Genomic DNA, 23,112 nt, shown 5'->3' with positions numbered 1-23,112 from the left:
GTCCACAATTAAAAAAAATACACAACTCCAATTGGCATAATTAAGGTGAGACAAAGCACTGGTGAGTACACAGATGTTTCTATATTACTATTTTTTTTTTTTTGGACGGAGTTTCACAGTTTTGCCCAGGCTGGAGTGAAGTGGTGTGATCTCTGCTCACTACAACCTCCGCCCCCTGGGTTCAAGCAGTTCTCCTGCCTCAGCCTCCCAAGTAGCTGGGATTACGGGTGCCTGCCATCACGCCTGGCTAATTTTTGTATTTTTAGTAGAGACAGGGTTTCACCATGTTGGCCAGGCTGGTCTCAAACTCCTGACCTCAGGTGATACACCCAACTCAGCTTCCCAAAGTGCTGGGATTACAGGCGTGAGCCACCGCGCCCAGCCTACTCTCTTTTTATCTGTGGATTTGAAATATTTCTTTTCTTTTCTTTTTTTTTTTTTTTTTGAGATGGAGTCTCACTCTGTTGCCTAGGCTGGAGTGCAGTGGTGTGATCTCGGCTCACCGCAACCTCCGCCTCCCGGGTTCAAACAATTCTCCTGCCTCAGCTTCCTGAGTAGCTGGGACTACAGGTGCCTGCCACCATGCTTGACCAATTTTTGTATTTTTTTGTAGAGACAGGGTTTCGCCATGTTGGCCAGGCTGGTCTCGAACTCCTGACCTCAGGTGATTCACCCGCCTCCGCCTCCCAAACTGCTGAGATTACAGGGGTGAGCCACCAACCCTGGCCTGAAATATTTCACAGTAAGCATGGTTTAACGTGGAACTAAACTACCAAAAAATTAAATAAGATTGAAGCATACAGAAGGAATACAACTTAAAGCATTATTTTTTTAATCACTCATCTTTAATAATAAAATAGGTTCCCATGCAGTACATACCTCAGACATAAAGTTAAGGTTCTGTTTAACAACAACCAAAAAAAAATTGGATGGAAAAGTGTCACTAAATAACAATCAAGACCTTAAATTCATATCCAAGCAAAAAGACCAAGAATAAGTTAACCCAACTTGTTTACAAAACTAATTATTTGTCAAGTAATCTTTTACAGTAGAGCTGCCTCAATGAACTGCCTCAGACTTAATCTCAATTGTGTAGCTTATTTCCTTTCTTTCTTACCAGGGATAAAAAGTATCTGAACGAATGTGTCGTTAAATTAAGGGATACTTTCCCAAAAACAATAAAAAAGTTTAAAAATAAAAACTGTCATTTACTTATAAAATATCAAATAAGGCCTCTGACTGAGAAAAGAAATCTATGTAATGTTTGGGCCATTAGCCCTTTTCTATTCAATCAGTCTCATCCACCCCACTCAGCCCAAACTTAAGATAGGAAAATTCTGAAGTGTAAAATGGTTTTGAATTTTACCAGTATATGAAATTATACATAAAAATTACCATATAAAGTAATATTTATTTAACAAATTATATACTCAAAGTAGAATTTTCTATTTGTCTTTAATATGCCTTCAATATAAATGAGTATAATATATTTCATCATGTTTGACACTCTTCTTTTATCCCTTTTTACTACAATCACCACAACATTAGAAAATTTAGGTTTCAACTGATGTTAAAGCACATTTCTATAACTGGTGGCTTTTTTAAAATTTACATACTATATATTTGACTTTTTTTTTAAATATATATATTTTTTGAGACAGAGTCTTGCCCTGTTGCCCAGGCTGGAGTGTAATGGCACGATCTCAGCTCACTGCAACCTCCGCCTCCCGGGTTCAAGCGATTCTCCTGCCTCAGCCTCCCAAGTAGCTGGGATTACAGGCACATGCCTCCACGCCCAGCTAATTTTTGTATTTTTAGTAGGGACGGCATTTCACCATGTTGGCCAGGCTGGTCTCAAACTCCTGACCTCGTGATCCACCAGCCTCGGCCTCCCAAAGTGCTGGGATTACAGGCGTGAGCCACTGCGCCCGGCATATTTGACGTTTTAAAAGACAACAGAAAACAAATACTTCTAAATCCACAGATTACCCCACCTCTACCCCTGCTTTCAGCTGAAAGGTTTTAAGAAAAATCTTACAGGTTATGAGGACCAGATGGAGCTTAAAAACAGATCCAGAATTTTTTTTTTTGAAATTTTAATTTAAAACGGTTCTATGAGCCAGAGGAATTCCCAATTCACTTTGAAATTACCATACCTATTTTGCCGTATCAAACATTTCAATTCTGTTAATTAAATGAACTACATAGTATCCTTAAAAATCAGCCAGAGAAGAGAAAAACAAATCTCATCTTCATTATTGACTTCGAACCAAAACTTATTCTTTCAAAGGAGAAGTTTAACCTACTAAAATGTCTACTATAAAAGATTTTCTTTCTTAGAAAGTAGTATTCCTTCTTTTTCATTCCTGAAATGGTATTTCTTATACTTAAACAAGTTACGGACAATTGTTAGCTAAGTATCAGTTATGGTAAACTGTTAAAATTAAATTATCTCTTTTGTTTATGGTACATATAACATTCCTATAGCCTTTAAAACTTAATTTTCTTTCACAAAAATTTAAATAAATGTGAAAGTAGGTAATCACTAAAGCTGAAGTCTCATGGTACATAAACTTTGTATTAACTTTGATGCCAAATAAGGATGAAATTTAGCATGCAAATCTTCCATTCACAAAACAGTGGCAAAACTTTATATTTTTAAATTGGTATAATTTTATGAATTCTCAAACATTTATTGGGAATATTCAAGTTTACCTAATTAATCACCCAGAAAGCCAGCAGCACTGCCAAAAGTTCTTGCTATATTCAGTAGTCACTGTGAAAATCTTTCATTTCTTTACCAATTGGCAATGGCTCAGTTTCTATTTTCCAATTACGTTTTGGAATAAAGTCTATGACCATTAACTATGCATTTTTGTTGCTATCTCATAGCCAGTACACTGTACATATTTAAAGAGAACAAAATAAGGGATTGAATTTTCTGTTCATTCATTCATTCACTTATTTGACCATTTGGAGCCATGTAAGAAGCTCACAGACTCAGAAGCTCTTCAGCTCTTCCTCAGACTCAAGTCACTGCTGGTCACTAATGCTGACAAAGAAGTACTTTCCGACACATCATCTTTCCTCAGGTTCAAAAGTGATTCTCCAGTTATTTGTAGGATCTCTCTAATGCCTTTGTTTTCTTGTTCAAGTTGAAATATTAGTTCCGGTTCCTTGCAATCCTGTTGCTTGTCAATTTCAATGGCTTTCCTCATTACTGCTGCCATTTCAGTTATCTGGTCAACATGTGCTTGTATCCTTGGAGTGCTGCTCTTGTTAACTTCCATTATTATTCCCGGATCATCTTTTTTGCTAGCCATTAGCAATCTAACCATTTGTTCTCGATACTTGCTCATCGTAAGTTCCAAGGCCGACTGATGTTCTTCCAGAGATGTACGCAATTCTTTTCTTTCTTGTTGCAATTCTCTGATTTGTCTGTTTTCTTGCTGGATTCCCATAACTAATGTGGACCGTGGCCGATGTTCTTGCGACTTCATTAAGTTCTTGAATTTCTTTCTGATACTGCTTCATGGCTTCGACTCGCTTGTTGAGAGCTGTGGTTTGCTCAATCAGAGATTCTGCTGCATCATCTTGATCTCTTAATCTTTCAACAAGACTTTTAGCATCAGCAAGTGCCTTCTCAATTGGGCAACTCATTTCTAAAGATATATCCTGCTCTTAGTCCCTCACAGCCGTCAGCTGTGGCGATGAGGACTCAAAGCCTCTACCAACAGGGACCTATGCACCCAAGGGAAGAGACTCCGCACCCCTAATCTGCCTCCTCAGGGAGCAGAGGCTGAACCAGACGGAGGCAGCGGAGGGGTGGCCGTGAAGCCAGTAGCGTTTAGCCCCATCACCAGCGGGGGAGACACCTCTGCCAACCGCCTCTGCCAGGCGTGCCAAAAGGACTCCAGCCTTGCAGGATTTCCTTCCTCGCGTTACGGTGGGGCAGAGCCGACCACTTGCAGCTTTGCGGGAGAAGGCTGGGCGGGGTCCTTCCAACTTAAAGCATTCTGAGGTTCCTGAATTATTCAGAAACTCAAAGATATTAATCTTGGACTTCAGTAAGTATGCATGTTAAAAATTTAACAGTTAACTACTAAACAGAGAAATAGAATGTTCAACTTAAAAATCAGAAGAAAAAAGGACTCCATATATACAACAGAATGCAGATAAGAAGTGTGGTCACCATGGCTCACACTTGTAATCCCAACACTTTCGGAGGCCAATGTGAGAGGACTGGTTGAGACCAGGAGTTCAAGACCAGCCTGGCCAACATGGTGAGATCCCATCTCTACAAAAAAATAAAAATTAGCTGGGCATGGGGACTTGTGCCTACAGTACCAGCTACTTAGGAGGCTGAAGAGGGAAGATCACTTGAGCCTGGGAGGTTGGGGCTGAAGTGAGCTAGGATTATGCCACTGCACTCCAGCCTGGGCAAAAGAATGTGACCTTGTCTCTAAAAAAAAAAAGGAAAAAAAAATGTGGTTCAAGGCTAGGCATGGTGGCTCATGCCTGTAATCCCAGCACTTTGGGAGGCTGAGGCAGGTGGATTACTTGAGGCCAGAAGTTCAAGACCAGCCTGAGTAACATGGCAAAACCCCATATATACAAAAAATAAAAAAATTAGTCCAGCATGGTGGCACATGCCTGTAGTCCCAATTGCTCAGAGGCTGAAGCAGGAGGATATATTGAGCCCATGAGTTTGAGGCTGCAGTAAGCCATGATTGCACCACTGCACTCCAGCCAGGGTGACAGAGAGAGACCCTGTCAGGGGAAAACAAATTATTAAAAAAAAAAAAAAGTATGGTTCAAAAAACAAATATAAATGAAAACAGCAGAAATAAGTCTAAACTATCAGTAATCACATTAAATATGAAAAGATTACATTTATCAAGACAATCAGATTTTTGAAATACAACTATGTACAGCTTACCAAAAAACACTTAAAGCAAAGTAAGCCAGAGGGCTGACAATTTAAAAGATGGTTTTAAAAAAATGTGCTACACAAATATTAATCAAAAAATCTTACTGGTATTCATTCATTAATATTAGTAACAGAGACAAAAAGACTTAAAGTGAAAAAGCCAGGCACAGTGGTGCACGGTGTATTCATTCATTAATATTAGTAACTCATTCATTAATATTAGTAACAGAGACAAAAAGACTTAAAGTGAAAAAGCCAGGCACAGTGGTGCACGCCTGTAGTTCCAGCTACCCAATAGGCTGAGGCAGGAGGATTGCTTGAGCCCACAAGTTTGAAGCCAGGCTGGGCTATAATATAGCAAGACCCTGCCTCAAAAAAAATAAATACTTAAAGCAAAAGGCATTAATATGTGATCATAAAGAGAGAGCCCACAGGATTCATCAAAAGAGAACCCCTTACACCTGGAGTAAGATACTCCTCTCCATCATGAACATATGTGTCAGCAGGGGATCTAGGTAAGAACGCCCCTGCTCCCTCCCCACACTCCCACCCTCACCTCCAGTGCCTGCCTGCTCTCCACCAGGCCTAATCTCTTCAGGTTCTTTATCTCTGCTTATGCTGTCCATCAAAGAAGCCCCAGACTCCCACATCTCTCATCTCCCACATCCTTTTTTTTTTTTTTTTTTTGAGACAGAGTCTAGTTCTGTTGCCCGGGCTGGAGTGTGCAGTGGCGTGATCTCAGCTCACTGCAACCTCAACCTCCCAGGTTCAAGCGATTCTCCTGCCTCAGCCTCCTGAGTAGCTGGAATTACAGGAGTGCATCACCGCACCTGGCCAATTTTTGTATTTTTAGTAGAGATGGGTTTTCACCAAGTTGGTCAGGCTGGTCCCAAACTCCTAACCTCAGGTTATCCACCCACCTCAGCCTCTCAAAGTGCTGGGATTACAGGCATGAGCCACCACGCCCAGCCTCATCTCCCACATTCTAATCCCCACACTGTTCTGCATATCTCTAGTTCTGTCTCCATGTGTCATCCACCTCTCCAAACTTTCAAATGCTTTTCCTACATTTTCAGCATCTTCTTTGAATATTCCCTTCAACTTCTTGCTCTAATTAAAAGCTGGTTCTCCTCTGGGGCCACACTGGCCTCTGGGGCCCTAAAGTGGTGTAAGTTACCTTCCCCATCCCTCTCATACCACTGGACCTGGGGGTGAGGTAAGTGTCCTCTTTGCTCCTTACAAATGTTTCCAAATCAGTCTCCCTCCTTATTCCCTAAAAAAAACACAAAACCTTACATTGTCCCATAAAAATTCTATTACCCATTACCTGGCTTACTGTGACTTTCTACACTACTATCTTAACTCTCAGTGATTTCACAAAGATGATCTTTCCATACCCTATCTCTCTGAATTCCTTGTCTCAGTTCTTTCAATTTCTCACCTCCACTGATCTTGTCCTTTACCCACTCAGCCCATGATCATGCTCTCACAATATCAATTATCTCCCACTGTCCAACAATGACCCACTATCTTCATGGTTCAGTCTCTCACATACCCAAACTCCAGCAGCTTCTGATCCCACCAGGACCTTCCATCCATTGCTTCTCCCATCTTTTCACCATCTCTTAGCCACTTCATGTCCTCCCCTCCTTACCTGGTTAGAATTCCACAGTATATTATACCACTCCCTTGCATACACAGGTACCCTCTATCCCTTCCCTTCTCCTGCTTTGTTTGGCTATCTTGGCAAAACCCCTCCCTGGTTAAATCCACTCCAAACATAAACCCTTGCAGCTGAATATGGCTAGAGGAAATAAACCACATTGACTGATCTCACTTTAAATTTATAACCACAGAGGCCGGGCACAGTAGCTCACGCCTATAATCCCAGCACTTTGGGAGGCCAAGGCGGGCAGATCACCTGAGAGGTCAGGAGTTTGAGACCAGCCTGGCCAACATGGTGAAACCCCGTCTCTACTAAAAATACAAAAATTAGTTGGGCATGGTGGCGCGTGCCTGTAATCCCAGCTACTGGGAGGCTGAGGCAGGAGAATGGCTTGAACCAAGGAGGCGGAGGTTGCAGTGAGCTGAGATGGTGCCACTGCACTCCAGCCTGGGTGACAGAGCGAGACTCTGTCTCAAATAAATAACCACAAGCTGCGCACAGTGGCTCACACCTGTAATCCCAGCACTTTGGGGGCCGAGGCAGGTGGATCACTTGTGGTCAGGTGTTTGAGACCAGCCTGGCCAACATGGTGAAACCCTGACTCTACTAAAAAAAAATATGAAAATTAGCCAGGCATGATGGCATGCACCTGTAATCCCAGTTACTTGGGAGGCTGAGGCACGAGAATCACTTGAACCTGGGAGGCAGAGGTTGCAGTAAGATCGCATTACTGCACTCCAGCCTGGGAGACAGAGCAAGACTCTGTCTCAAAAAAAAAAAAAACAACAAAATTGTAACTGCAAACCTCAAGGGGCTCTCTATGCTCCCTGGCAATCATACACTATTTCCCTGCTGCAGCCATTCTCCCATTCTCCTAAACAATTCACACCTTTTCCTCTTTACACAAACCTCCGTCACCCTCCTCATCCTCACTCTCAGCTGAGCACTTTATCTCCTAATTCACTGAGAATATTAAAACAATCAGAAGAAAATTTTTCACAAACTCCCACTGCCAATTCAATCCACCTACTTGATGGGTGGGTTTAAGATATATTTTGAAGATTAAATCAACAGGAATTGGAGACATATTTGATGTGAGGTATGAGGAAGAAAAGGAAATCAAAGACAACTTTTAGATCTTTCCTCAAATATTAGTTTCTCAACAAGGCCTTCCCTCACTACATCTGAATCTATCACTGTCTCTATCTCTCTCTGTCTCTGTCACACACACACACACACACACACACACACATTTATATACTTACATGCTCACACAGTCTCCCCCTCCTTTGGGGGGGTGTTTTTTTCATGTTTTTTTTTTTTTTTTTGAAATACCATTTATTACCCCATGAAATACTAAACATTTCACTCCTTCGCTTAATATCTGCCCTCTCCACTAGAATATAAGCTGCATTCAGGCAAGAATTTTCATGCTTAGTTTACTCCTATGTACCTGGCTCATAGTAGGCACTCAGTAAAACTTCATTAAAGAAATGAATGGGCTGGGCGTGGTGGGTCACACCTGTAATCCTAGCACTTTGAGAGGCTGAGGCGGGCAAATCACCTGAGGTCGGGAGTTCCAGACCAGCCTGACCGACATGGAGAAACCCCGTCTCTACTAAAAATACAAAATTAGCTGGGCATGGTGGTGCACACCTGTAATCCCAGCTACTCAGGAGGGTGAGGCAGGATAATTGCTTGAACCCGGTAAGCGAAGGTTGTGGTGAGCCAAGGTCACGCCATTGCACTCAGCCTGGGCAACAAAAGTGCAATGCCATCTCAAAAAAAAAAAAAAAAAGAAAGATTTTTGGCATGAGCAAACGTATGGATGATCGTATTTACACAGAAAAAGAACAGGTGTAGGGTGAGAAGAATCATGGTCTCTGTAGGAGGGAGCTTATAATCTAGTGAGAAAAAGACACTAGATTGTATTTGAAACATACATTTACAACACATTAGGATTCTATGATTTGTTAACTGAAGAAAGCAAAATTGCAGTATATTGTATGATCTCACTGTTATCAAAAAACATATTTATGCATGCTTTTATATATACATACACACTTGCACACATGTAGGCACATACAAACACATACAAACACATACATACATGTTTCTACATCTATACAGAAAATGTTCTGGTAGGAAAAATACCAATCTGTTAGTCTGTGGGATAAGAACAGTACCATGTATGGGGAATGGGACTAAAGAGATAGTAGGGAGACTTTCACTTTTCAACTTATACATGTTGTACAATAAGCATATTACATTTGAAATTTTAAAAAGAGAGAAGAAAAAGCATCATCTGCCTAAAAGGAAAAGAAATCATATTTAACAAAGGATTAATATCCAGAATGTAGCCAGGCACAGTGGCTCATGCCGTAATCCCAGCACTTTGGGAGGCAAGGCAAGAAGATTACTTGAGGCAAGAATTCAAGACTACCCTGGGCAATATACAGCAAGAGCCCATCTCCGAGATTTTTTAAGATATTAGTGGAAAAACTGGAGGAATCCAAACCAAGTCTATAATAGTGTAGTGTTAATTTCTTAGTTTTAATAAATGCCCTATGGTTATGAAAGGTTAACATTAGGGGAAGCTGCGAGAAGGGAACATGGGAGCTCTTTGTACTATCTTTACTCTTCTGTAAATCTAAAATTATGTCAAAGTACATTGTTTTTAAAAAGTAAAGCAATTTAGTAGTATTCACCAAAATGTTTACAAGAGCATAACCTTTCACCTAGCAAATTCACTTCTAGCAACCTAGAGATTCACACATGCCCGACAAGAACCATATAAAAAAGTGGTTCATTAAAACACTGTTAGAAACACCTAGATATATCCATTAATTGGGAAATGGTTAAATAAAATGGTATATACATTTTATGCAATAAACACCATGCAGAAAGAATAAAGTGGGTCGGGCAAGACGGCTCATGTCTGTAAGCACAACACTTTAAGAGGCTGAGGTGGGAGGATCACCTGAGTCCAGGAGTTCAAGACCAGCCTGGGCAATACAGTGAGACCTTGACTTTACAAAAAAATTTAAATATTAGCAAGCATGGCCTGTAGTCCTAGCTACTTGGGAGGCTGAGACGGGAGGATCACTTGAGCCTGTGTGGCTGAGGATGCAGTAAGATGAGATGATGTCACTGCGCTCCAGCCAGGGTGGCAGAGCAAAACCCTGTCTCGAAAAATAAATAAAAATAAAGAGGATCTGACATAAAAAAATTTCCAAGACACACATAAAAAGTTAAAGAATAATATATAAAAAATCATTAAAAAAATACATACAATCCAGGCATGGTGTCTCATGCCTGTAATCCCAGCACTTTGAGAGGCCAAGGCAGGCGGATCACCTGAGGTCAGGAATTCGAGAGCAGCCTGGCCAACGTGGTGAAACCCCTTTTCTACTAAAAATACAAAACATTAGCCGGGCATGGTGGTGTACGCCTGTAATCCCAGCTACCTGGGAGGCTGAGGCAGGAGAATCTCTTGAACCTGGGAGGCGGAGGCTGCACTGAGCCGAAATTGTGCCACTGCACTCCAGCCTGGGTGACAGAGCAAGACTCTGTTTTAAAATAATAATAATAATAATAATAAAATTTAAAAGGCTGGGCGCAGTGGCTCATGCCTGTAATCCCAGCAGTTTGAAAGGCCAAGGTGGGTGGATAACCTGAGGTCAGGAGTTCGTGACCAGCCTGGCCAACATGGTGAAACTCCATCTCTACTAAAAATACAAAAATTAGCCGGGCGTGGTGGCATGCACCTGTAATCCTAGCTACTCAGGATGCTGAGCCAGGAGAATCACTTGAACCAGGGAGACACAGGTTGCAGTGAGCGGAGATAACGCTATTGCACTCCAGCCTGGGCAACAAGAGCGAAACTCTGTCTCAAACAAACAAACAAAATACAAAAATATACACTTTTAAACAGGCATATAAGTGTAAGCAGAACAATCTGAAGGCACAGACAAGGCTTATAACAAAGGTTACTTCTGGAGAGAGGAATGTTAATTAGGACAGTGTTATTTGGAAAGGGCTAGTGTTAGGGATCAAAGTAAAGGGGACCTTTTGCTTCACACACTCTACATTTCTATAATGCTTGAATTTTTTCATTACTCATAAATTACCCTGAAGTAAAAGATAAGATGAATAAGCACTTCATACGGTATAAAAATTCTTGTATCAGCACAAAATATCTTTGGAAGGATACAAAAGAGAAAGTGCTATCCATGGGGAAGAAAACTGGGAGACTGTCTTCACCATTTATCTCTGTACTGTCCAATTTTTTTACTGCATGCATGCACTGCTTTAAAAATTTTTAGTGCATTTTTAAAACTACACTAGGATAAGTGCTATTGTGAAAGTATGTAACAGATGTAACAGATTTTAATGGCTAAAAGCAGCATTTGAATCCACCCGAAAGACTTCAGTGAGGTTTGAGGAGTCACCAACTGACTTGGACAGCATTGCAGGCAGAGTTCACAAAATAGGTATAGGCACAGAGGCATCGCAAGAAACAGGAGAGTTCAGGACAAAGCTGCAGAGCACAGGGAGAGAGGGCCTTCAGAAGATATCTGAATAATCACCAGTTCCTGAATGCATACAGTTTCCATTGCTTATTCAAAGAAAATAACCAAATTTAGACTTACATATGGCTGTCTGTTCTGCTTAAAAGCTACTGTCTCACTCCAAATCACGATATAATGAAATGGCATGTCTACCTATAAACCTGGTAGAATATATTCATCAGTTCAAGATGGTTCAATCCTGACTGGAGGATAAAATTCTAAATAATTACTTTGGATCACCTATTCTCATCTATCTTCTTTTGAACACCCCATAAAACCAAGATGCAATAAGCATAAAACAATGATAACACATCAATCGCATACTATTAAATATAAAAAGTAGGCTTCCCTGACCCAGTTTTCAAAAAATTCTCATTGTGGCATTTATAGCAAATGTCTCATAACAGGGCAGAATGAAGAAAGATGATCTAAATCTCAGCTAAAACTAGAGGCACTATTGCCATTAATTCTTAGGAATTCATTAAACGTTCATAATATACTGATTTCTGCCAAAGATAAACTGATTTTATGTATACATGTTTCTAATTTCTTGATTTGGGAGCATCAATTAAAAGCAAAGTATCAACACTGACAGAGTCAAATCTTTATTGGCCATAAATATAGGTTTTGTTGCATCTCCACTCCTACTTGGAAAAACTAGGCAAAATTTCCTTCCAATTCAGACCACATGTGGCAAAAATAATTACAACTATAGTATTAGCTAATAGTTATTGAGTGCGTGCTATATGTACTCATGGAGTGTTTTACAGCAATTAAAATTCAATGGTTATAACTCAACAAAAAGACAAGCCAATTTGAAAATGGGCAAAGGACTTAATAGACATTTCTCCAAGAAGATATACGAATGGCCAACAAGCAAATAAAAAGATGTTCAACATCACTAGTCATTGCAGAAATGCAAATAAAAAGCACGAGATACCACTTCACATCTACTAGGATAGCTAAAATTAAAAACAACAACAACAACAAATGTTGACAAGGATGTGGAGAAATCAGACTCCTCATATGTTGCTGGTAGGAATGTAAAATGGTACAGCTGCTATGGAAAACTGTATGGTGGTTTGTCAAAAAGTTAAATATAGAATTATTATATGTACACTATGACACCAGCTTTTGAGGAAAAAAAAAAAAAAGAATTACTATATGACCCAGCAATTCCACTTTTAGGTATAGACACAAAACAACTCAAAACAGGTATTCAAACAAATACTATACATGAATGTTCACGGTAACCTTATTCACAATAGGCAAAGGTGGAAAAGACACAACTAGCCATCAATAGATAAACAGATTTTTTTTTTTTTGAGGCAGAGTCTTGCTCTGTCTCCCAGGCTGGAGGGTAGTGGTGCCATCTCGGCTCACTGCAACCTCTGCCCTCCCAGGTTCAAGTGATTCTCCTGTCTCAGCCTCCCAAGTAGCTGGGATTACAGGCTCATGCAACCACGCCTGGCTAATTTTTGTATTTTTAATAGAGGCGGGGTTTTGCCATGTTGGCCAGGCTGATCTCAAACTCCTGACCTCAGGTGATCCGCCCACCTCAGCCTCCCAAGGTGCTGAGATTACAGGTGTGAGCCACCGTGCGCAGCCAATAAACAGATTTTTTCAAATGACTTGGAAGGCATTGCAGGCAGAGGTGTATATCCAAACAACGGACTAGTATTTAGCCATAAAGAGGAATGAGGTTCTCAGTCAGGCATGGTGGTTTATGCCTGTAATCCCAGCACTTTGGGAGGCTGAGGTGGGAGGTTCACTTGAGTTTGAGGCTGCAGAGAGCCGTAATCACACCACTACACTCCAGCCTGGTCAACAGAGTGAGATTTTGTCTCAAAAAAAAAAAAAAAAAAAAAAGAGAGAGGATTGAGGTTCTGATACGTGAGACCAGTGGTTAAGCCTGTGGTTATGCTATGTCAGAAAAGCCAGACATAAAAGGTCATACATTGTGTGATTCCATTTATTTGAAATATACAGAATAGGTACATCCACATAGACAAAAAGCAAATCAGTGGTTGCCAGAGATGAGAGGAGGAAATAAAGAGTAAATATTTAATGAATACAGGGTCTCCTTTGGGGGTGATGAAAAAGTTCTGAAATCGGCCAGGCATGGTGGCTCATGCCTGTAATCCCAGCACTTTGGGAGGCCAAGGCGGGCAGATCACCTGAGGTCAGGAGTTTGAGACCAGCCTGACCAACATGGTGAAACCCCATCTCTACTAAAAATACAAAAATTAGCCAGGTGTGGTGGCGTGTGCCTGTAGTCTCAGGTACTTGGGAGGCTCAGACAGGAGAATCGCTTGAACCCGGGAGGCAGAGGTTGCGGTGAGCGGAGATCGTGCCACGCCTGGGCAACAGAGCGAGACTCCGTCTAAAAAAAAAAAAAAAAAAAAAAATTCGAACTAGATAGAGGTGATGGTTGTAGGACATAAAACGGTTAATTTCTGTTTTCTTTTTTTTTTTTTTTTGAGACGGAGTCTCGCTCTGTCACCCACGCTGGAGGGCAGTGGTGTGATCGCGGCTCATTGCAACCTCCACCTCCCGGGTTCACGCCATTCTGCTGCCTCAACCTCCTGAGTAACTGGGACTACAGGCACCCGCCACCATGCCCAGCTAATTATTTCTTTGTATTTTTAGTAGAGATGGGGTTTCACCATGTTAGCCAGGATGGTCTCGATCTCCTGACCTCGTGATCCGCCCACCTCAGCCTCCCAGAGTGCTAGGATTACAGGTGTGAGCCACCATGCCCGGCCAGTTAATTTTATGCTATATGAATTTCAACTCAAAAATAAAATCTGGGGCCAGGCACAGTGGCTCACACCTGTAATCCCAGCACTTTGGGAGGCCGAGGTGGGTGGATCATGAGGTCAGGAGTTCAAGACCAGCCTGACCAACATGGTGAAACCTTGTCTCTACTAAAAATATTTTTAAAAATTAGCCGGGCATAGTGGCACACACCTGTAATCCCAGCTACTCAGGAGGCTGAGGCAGGAGAATCACTTGAACCCAGGAGGCGGAGGTTGAAGTGAGCCAACATCGCACCACTGCACTCCAGCCTGGTCGACAGAGGGAGACTCCATCTCAAAAAAGAAAAAAAATAAAATAAAATAAAATAAAATAAAAATAATAAAATAAAATCTGATGGGCACAGAGGCTCATGACTATAATCCCAGCACTTTGGGAGGCTGAGGCCAGAGGATAGCTGAGCCTAGGAGTTCAAGACCAGCCTATGCAACATAGCAAGATCCTGTCTCTACAAAAAATTTTTAAATTAGCCAGGCATGATGGCATCCACCTGTAGTCCCAGCTACTTGGGAGACAGAGGCAAGAGGATTGCTTGACCCCAGCAGGTCGAGGCTGCAGTAAGCCATGATCATGCCACTGTACTCTATCCTAGGCGACAAGGCTAGACGCTGTCTCAAAAAAAATAAAATTGGCCAGGCGTGGTGGCTCATGCCTGTAATCCCAGCACTTTGGGAGGCCAAGGCGGGCAGATCATGAGGTCAGGAGATAGAGATCATCCTGACTAAAACAGTGAAACCTGTCTCTACTAAAAAATACAAAAAATTAGCCAGGCGTGGAGGCACGCGCCTGTAGTCCCAGCTACTCGGGAGGCTGAGGCAAGACAATCGCTTGAACCCAGGAGGCGGAGGTTGCAGTGAGCCGAGTTCGAGCCACTGCACTCCAGCCTGGGTGACAGAGTGAGACTCTGTCTCAAAAGAAGAATAAAATAAAATATAATAAACATTAATTCAAAATAAATATCGCAGCACTTTGGGAGGCTGAGGCGGGCGGATCATGAGGTCAGGAGTTTGAGACCAGCCTGGCCAACATGGTGAAACCCCATCTCTACTAAAAATACAAAAATTAGCCAGGCGTGGTGGCGAGCACCTATAATCCCAACTACTCAGGAGGCTGAGGCAGGGGAATCGCTTGAACCCTGGAGCTGGAGGTGGCAGTGAGCCAAGATCGTGCCATTGTGCTGCAGCCTGGGTGTCAAGAGCAAGACTCTGTCTCAAAAAATAAATAAATAAAATAAACAAAATGCAATAATCATGACAACTCTATAGTAGGGATTACTACTGCATCCATTTTACAGATACAGAAACGTAGGCTCAGAGAAATTAAATGACTTGACCAACGGAATAGGTAGGGGAGTAGATTCAAAGCTAGATTTGTGTACTCAATGGCTTGTGCTTTTAACTAACATCTCATACAGCTTCCCTATTTTAATAAGTTAAAAGAAAAATATTGGAAATATTATACATAGAAATAACTATACTATCAATATTGGCCTGATCATATTATATATAGAAATATTATAACTATACTATCAATACTGGCCTGATCATAACTAACGCCATTCAGTAGATACACATGTCAGGCATCAGAAACTTCAGCTGCCAAAAAGGTTAATAATATACTTGGGGCTATTTCACAATGGAAGTAATTAGCCAGTACAGTGTGAAAGGATGATGTGTTCTCAGCTTTACTGCCCAATGAAAAATGTAATCATATAAAAATTGAATATAATCCTACTTAATGTTGCTGAAATGTTAAGATTTCAGGTAACAAGTAATCAGGATGAAAGTACCAAATATCCTTCCTTTTTTCAGAAGCTTTTTCATCAGGCTAGAGACCAAACACACATTTAGTAGTCGTTGTTACGCATTGTTCCCTGTGCTCCCAAATTACAATAATATCATATAATAATATCCTATAGTCTAATTTATAGGATCATCATAACATTATGGAATGGTAGGCTAATGACAAATGCCAAATATCAACTTTTAAAATTCCTAGATACAATACAACCTTTGAGTAATAACAGAGGTGAAAAAGATTAACCAACTAAGCCTTGTTTAAAGCATTATCAACTTAAGAAATTAGACAGCCATTTCAACAAACCTAGTGTATTCAGTGTGTATATTCTAGATGAACAAAAAAAAGAAGAAGAAGAAAGAAAACCTCCTGTGTGCTGATAAAATTAACAAAACACTGGGCTGGGCACGGTGGCTCATGCCTGTAATCCCAGCACTTTGGGAAACCGAGGCAGGTGGATCACAAGGTCAGGAGTTCAAGACCAACCTGGCCAAGATGGTGAAACCCGTCTCTACTGAAAATACAAAAATTAGCCAGGCACAGTGGCAGGAGCCTGTAATGCCAGCTACTCAGGAGGCTGAGGCAGGAGAATCACTTGAACCTGGGAGGCAGAGGTTGCAGTGAGCCAAGATTGCATCACTGCACTCCAGCATGGGTGACAGAGTGAAACTCCATCTCAAAAAAAAAAAAAAAAAAAAAAAATCAGGCCAGGTGCAGTGGCTCATGCCTGTAATCCAAGCATTTTGGGAGGCCAAGACGGAAGGATCATTTGAGGCCAGGAGTTTGAGACCAGCCTGGACCCTGTCTCTACTTAAAAATTAGCAGTACCAGATGGCGAGCACCTGCATTCCCAGCTACTTGGGAGGCTGAGGCAGGAGGATCACTTAAACCCTGGGAGGCAGAGGTTGCAGTGAGCCAAGATTGTGCCACTGCACTCCAGCTTAGGAGACAGAGCAAGACCCTGTCTCAAAAAAAAAAAAAGTTTAAGCTACATAGCTGGCTTCATCTGCAGTGTTATGTCCCACCTACCATTCAGCTACAATACTTTAACTTCCCATTATTACATTAGTTACAGGTGAGTTTCACTGTTTTCATCACGTCACAAAGCTTTTCACGAAGGCATGCTATACAAAAGGCTCCTGCAGGACATGCAGATAGATTACAAGAGCAATTTACTATAAAAATGTAACTAGATATCCAAACAAGGTAAGCAGAAGAGTCACTTCTGCCACACACTAACGTACATTTTGAATCATTTTTAACAGTAGGCCAGGAAGAGCCAGCAGTGGGCTAACCACACTGACATACTATGATCAGAGACCAAGTGGATAAGGTAAGGAAAAGTACTGCTCAACTACAGAGGGTAGCCTTAAAACAAAAGCAAGTTATTTAAAATAGGAAAGACTGCAGCTTTTACAAATTCTTTTTCAGTCCTATCCAGGTCAGTAAGAAGTAATATCATTGGCAGCATCTTCAAGTACAAAAGATATTTACTTATCTATCCTGGCTCATTCACAATCATATAATGGCCTCATCACAAACATCCTTCTCCTCCGTCCTAATACCCTTTAGCAAATTCTAAAGACCACTACCACCACACACACACACCCACACCCACACATACACACTACATAACTTGTAATCATACATCTTGCTAATTAAGTAATGTAAAAATCATCCTTCTTACCAGCAATCCAAGGTTATTTATTATAGGATTTGGACTGATAAGAATCCCTGTGTAACCCTTGGAGATCCCCCAAAACTTCCAATCAACCTATGTCTTTTTTTTTTTTTTTTTAAGACAGATCCTCGCTGTTTCCCAGGCTGGAATGCAGTGGCACAATCTCAGCCCACTGCAATCTCCGCCTGCCAGGTTCAAGTGATTCTCCTGCCTCAGCCTCCTGAGTAACTGGGATTACAGGCATGCACCAACACACCCGGCTAATTTTTGTATTTTTAGTAGAGATGAGGTTTTGCCATGTTGGCCAGGCCCGTCTTGAACTCCTGACCTTAAGTGATCTGCCTGCCTCGGCCTCCCAAAGTGCTGGGATTACAGGCATGAGCCACCATGCCCAGCCTTCAATTTATGTCTTAACCACAAATTAGTCATAGGACAATAGCTGCAGAAGTTACCTTTAAGTAACGTCTATATCCTCAGACCCTGCAGAATGTTTCAAGGGCCTGCAACTACTGAAGAATCTGTATAGAAGATGGTATATATTTCAGGAACCCATTCCTATAGGCTGCCATGGTAGATGTGAACATGGGAGAGTAAATACTGGCCTCTGGCCTATCCTTAATATCAGTGACTAAAGATAATAAAGTGAGCTGGGCACTGTGGCTCACACCTGTAATCCCAGCACTTTGGAAGGCCAAGGCAGGAGGATCACTTGAACCCAGAAGTTCAAGACCAGCCTGGGCAACAAAGCAAGACCCTGTCTCTACAAACAATTTTAAAACTAGCTGAGTGCCATGGTGTGTGCCTGTAGTCCTAGCTACTAAGGCTGAGGTGACAGAATCACTTGAGTTCAAGGAGTTCAAGGATGCAGAGAACTATGATGGCACCAGTGCACTCCAGCCTGGGTGACAGAGCAAGACCCTATCTCCAAAAAAAATAAAAATTAAAAAATAATAACACATTTATAAACTTCACAATTTTTTTTTAATTGTTTAGAGACAGGGTCTCTGTTGTTTAGGTTGGAGTGCAGTGACATGATCATAGCTCACTACAATCTCAAACTCTTGGGCTCAAGCAATCCTTTTGCCCCAGCCTCCCCAGAATAGCTATGACTACAGGCGCCAGCCACTACGACCAGCTAATTTATTTATTTATTTAGAGATGGAATCTCGCACTGTCGCCTAGGCTGGAGTACAGTGGCACAATCTTGGCTCACTGCAACCTCTGCCTCCTGGGTTCAAGCAATTCTTCTGCCTTAGCCTCCCAAGTAGCTGGGACTACAGGTGCATGCCACCACGCTCGGCCAATTTTTGTATTTTTATTAGAGACAGGGTTTCACCATATTGACCAGGCAGGTCTAGAACTCCCGACCTCGTGATCCACCCACCTTGGCCTCCTAAAGTGCTGGGATTACAGGCATGAGCCACCATGCCCAGCTCTAATTTTTTAATTGTTTGTAGAGACAGGGTCTCGCTATGTTGCTGGTCTCAAACTCCTGGTCTGAAGTAATCCTCCCACCTTGGACTCTCAAAGTGCTAGGACTGAGGTCAAAGTGGCCTCCCACCATGCCCAGCCCCCAACAAATGTCAAATCTTTAGAAATATTTCAGAATCAATTCAACTGAATGGCAATTGGACTGGGTTTCAGACAGACCACCTCCAAAGTAAGTGTGGGCTCACAAAGTCTCCTAAAAGGCCCCCAGAAAATGGCATATGAGCCTGAAGTAACTATGTCACCCAATAATATCATGAAGCAAGATGCAGGGATAATTAACTTCCATGTAACATTTAGAAAACGCAATGTGAGGCTGGGCGCAGTGGCTCAATCATGTAATCCCAGCACTTTGGGAGGCCGAGGTGGTCGGATCACCTGAGGTCAGGAATTCAAGACCAGCCTGACCAACATGAAGAAACCCCCTCCCTACCTAAAAATACAAAAAATTAACTGGGCGTGGTGGCACTTGCCTGTAATCCCAGCTACTCAGGAGGCTGAGGCAGGAGAATCGCTTGAACCCGGGAGGCGGAGGTTGTGGTGAGCTGAGATCACGCCATTGCACTCCGGCCTGGGTGACAAAAGCAAAATTCCATCACACACACACACACACACACACACACACACACACACCAGAAAATGAAATGAGAGGCTAGGCTCATCCAAAGAGACAGTTCACTGCAGCTATTTCAGCCTTTTATATTTGGTATTATGTTACAGCTTGCATACTGTATAAGGAGGGAGAGAAAATGGAGCCAAATGACTTCAACCAATTTTACTTTCTATTCTGTCTATGTATTCCAGGTATCTGCTTGAAATATTTAAAGCATACAGCAGACACTAAAATTTTTTTTTAATGAAGGCAGGAAGATACAGAAGGTAAGCAGTAAGCAGCATCTCATGTAAAACATGTTTAAATGAAAAAAGTACCCTAAATTTTAATCAAAGGCAGCAAAGTATACTAAAAATGTTGACACATTTTACATAACATATAAAGCATTCTTAAGACAATCATTCATATTTGCACATAACTGGAAAGAACTGTATATAACAAATGGTTCCTTCCACACTGGATACATGAAAACTGGGTAAAACATTTCCTTTTGAATCATTTCCACCCTAAGTGTCCTGCTACCAATACAGAAAAAGTCAATAGAGAAAGCACCATCAAGTGCTACCTTCAGGTAGCATATGATAAAATCACCGCTTAAAAGTAACCAAGCCTCAGCAGGCCGCGGTGGTTCACGCATGTAATCTCAGCACTTTGAGAGGCGGAGGCGGGTGGATCACTTGAGGCCAGGAGTTCAAAATTAGACTGGTCAAAATGGCGAAACTTCATCTCTACTAAAAATACAAAAATTAGCCAGGTGTGGTGGTGCATGCCTGTAGTCTCAGCTACTTGGAGGCTGAGGCAGGAAAATCGCTTAAATCCAGGAGGCAGAGGTTGCAGTGAACTGAGATCGTGCCACTGTACTCCAGCCTGGGTGACAGAACAAGACTGTCTCCAAAAAAACAAATAAAAAATAAAAGTAACCAAGCCTACTCAAAACACTAAACATAGAATTACCATAGGATCCAGCAATTCTACTTCTGTGTAAATAAAAAAAAAAAAAACTGAAAGGAGGGCGATATAGTTTGAACCTGTGTCCCCACCAAATCTCATGTCAAATTGTAATCCCCAGTGTTGAAGGTAGGGCCTGGTGGGAGGTGACTGGAACATTGGGGTAGTTTCTCATGAATGGGTTAGTACCAGTCCCCTGGGGTTATTCTCACAAGATCTAGTTGTTTAAACGTGTGTAGCACTTCCCCCACCTCTCTCTCTTCCTCCTGCTCCAGCCACCTAGACATGCCTGCTTTCCCTTTGCCTCCTGCCATGATCATAAGTTTCCTAAGGCCTCCCCAGAAGCTGTTATGCTTCCTGTACAGCCTGCAGAACCATGAGCCAATTCAACCTCTTGTCTTTATAAATTACCCAGTCTCAGGTATTTCTTTACAGCAATATGAGAATGGACCAATACAGAGGGACTCAAACAAGTATTTGTACACCAAAATTCACAGCACCATTATTCACAACAGCCAAAAGGTGGAAGGAACCCAAATGTCCATTGAGAATTAAGGGATAAACAAAATGTGGTGTGTACATACAATGGAATATTATTCAGTCTTAAAAAGGAATAAGATTCTGACATATGCTACAACATGGATGAATTGTGAAGATATGCTAAGTGGTACACACCAGACACAAAAAAGTAAATATTGTATGATTCCACTTACATATGAGGTAACCAGGGTAGTCACATTCATAGAGACAGAAAGTAGAATATTGGTGGCCAGCAGCTGGGTAGAGAAAGAGAAACAAGGAATTATTGTTTAATAGGTGCAGAGCTTCAGTCTGGGAAAATAAAAAAGTTCCCAAGATGGATGGTGGTGATGGTTGCATAGCAATGTGAATGTACTTAATGCCACTGATCCATACACTTAAAAATGGTTAAAACGATAAATTTTTTGTTATGTGTAGTTTACCACAATAATTGTTTTTTTAAGTAAACAAAAAGGCCAGGTGAGGTGGCTCATGCTATAATCCCAACACTTTGGGAGGCCAAGGCAGGTGGATTGCTTGAGCCCAAGAGTTGGGGACCAGCCTGGGCAACACAGCGAAACCCTGACCCTACAAAAAAATACAAAAGTTAGCTGGGCGTGGTCAAACAGTGAGCCATGATTGTACCACTGCACTCCAGCCTGGGCGACAGAGTAAGATCCTTTCTGGGCAGGTGGGAGGAGGTTGCGGGGGAGTAAACAAACTAGCCAATACCAGCTACTCCGGAAGCTGGGGCAGGAAGATCTTTTAAGCCCAGGAGTTTGAGGCCAGACTGGGCAACCAGACTGGGCAACATAGTGAGATCCTGTCTCTAAAACATAAATAAATAACCAAGAACAACTGTCAAACATTTGTGACAAAAACATATTGAGAAAAGTGGAAGAGTCTGTAACAGGCAAGCTTTGCTGTCATCCTCCAGAGTCTAGATGACTTCGTTGAAAGTGAAGATCCCAGAAAAGAAGGGATGGACATGCTATTTTCATGTTGCTACAGATATACACTAAGCAACTGAGGAAGCTGAATTATATTCTAGAGGTCATTTGGTAATATAATGAATGGACTGTACTTCCTAACAATTACATCCAAAAAACACAAGCTTTTCCTTCCAGTTTCCAATGAAAGCAGCAAGACAGAAATAATCAGTTACACACATGAGAAGCCAGGTAGATCTGAAAGAGTGACTTTTAGTTCTCAGCTTTAATATGGTGACCCTACAATGGGAAACTGAAAGCAGCAATTTTTAGAATAGTATACACAAACTTTCTTCACTGCCATTATAAAGTGACTTTGTGTAAGTTACTTTTAGCCCTTCTGAACCTCATCTGAAAAATGAGAATAATACTTACAACTAACAGATAAGGTAATAATGTACACTGAGTTCAGTGCCTGGAATACATAAATGCTCAACAAATGAAAATTCCCTCCTGTCTTAGCCTGATCGGCCTCCAGGGGCTATGCTCATGTTTTGGCCATAACCTGTGGCTCCTCCCTCAGGCCCCAGGCTGTTTCCCTCAGTTCTAGCTGTTACACTCCTAGTTTCTAACAGGATCCTATCTATATTTAGAGGTAATGCTAGTACCAATTGCGGGCTCAACAGGTGCTTGGAGGGCACCTGAGTACTGAGCAGTTTTCAACTGTTTTCCAGAGTTAATTGGTTTGACTCCACAACTGGCTGTCTTGACTTCTACAAGTAAGAATGCCACGTATGCACAGTACCTCAGCAGTACAAGACTAAACAGAAAACTAAGTGTGGTCGCAGGACAAATCCTAAGCAAAAAGATGTTTTTAGCCCTATTTATCAGGATCCCAGAGCTTTGTTAAATCACAGGAGCAGTAAACCTTCAATGAACTCTACAGAGTAGGCTACAGCCTACTAACTTAATCTTCATCTAAATCACAGTTATCAGACCCAAGTTTCAACCAGTTCATGCTGCTTTACTATAACCAAGATGAGGGTGAAGCAGAAAGAGCAAGCAGGCAGTGAAGATTTTAAAAAAGGCATCCGATACAGCTAGGTCTGAATAAAGCTTTGTTATTTACTAGCTCTGTGACCTTAGTAAATTA

General features: G+C 41.7%; 1 protein-coding gene, 1 long non-coding RNA gene and 1 pseudogene across 7 annotated transcripts in view; 1 reads left to right on the top strand and 2 right to left on the bottom strand.

Moving 5' to 3' along the window:
- Positions 1 to 23,112, bottom strand: part of SPATS2 (spermatogenesis associated serine rich 2) — a 165,816-nt gene that overhangs the window by 139,795 nt on the left and 2,909 nt on the right. For 2 of the 6 annotated variants that reach the window (XM_024257085.3, XM_063711739.1), the window contains exon 2: positions 21,225 to 21,287. The exons of the other annotated variants lie outside the window; for them this stretch is intronic. The gene's annotated coding sequence lies outside the window, so the exon portion shown is untranslated. The remainder of the gene's footprint in view (positions 1 to 21,224; positions 21,288 to 23,112) is intronic. 6 annotated transcript variants of the gene reach the window in all.
- LOC129049310 (FGFR1 oncogene partner 2 homolog) lies at positions 824 to 13,518 on the bottom strand (annotated as a pseudogene).
- Positions 16,896 to 23,090, top strand: LOC129049311 (uncharacterized). The gene is made up of 3 exons (XR_008512311.1): positions 16,896 to 17,114; positions 19,755 to 19,829; positions 22,694 to 23,090. It is a non-coding gene; the product is annotated as an uncharacterized LOC129049311 (long non-coding RNA).

Source organism: Pongo abelii, chromosome 10 (assembly GCF_028885655.2).
Source record: "Pongo abelii isolate AG06213 chromosome 10, NHGRI_mPonAbe1-v2.0_pri, whole genome shotgun sequence".
NCBI classification, from domain to species: Eukaryota; Metazoa; Chordata; class Mammalia; order Primates; family Hominidae; genus Pongo; species Pongo abelii.
The sequence above is the reverse complement of the archived record's forward strand: the minus strand, read 5'-3'. Positions and strand labels throughout refer to the sequence as shown.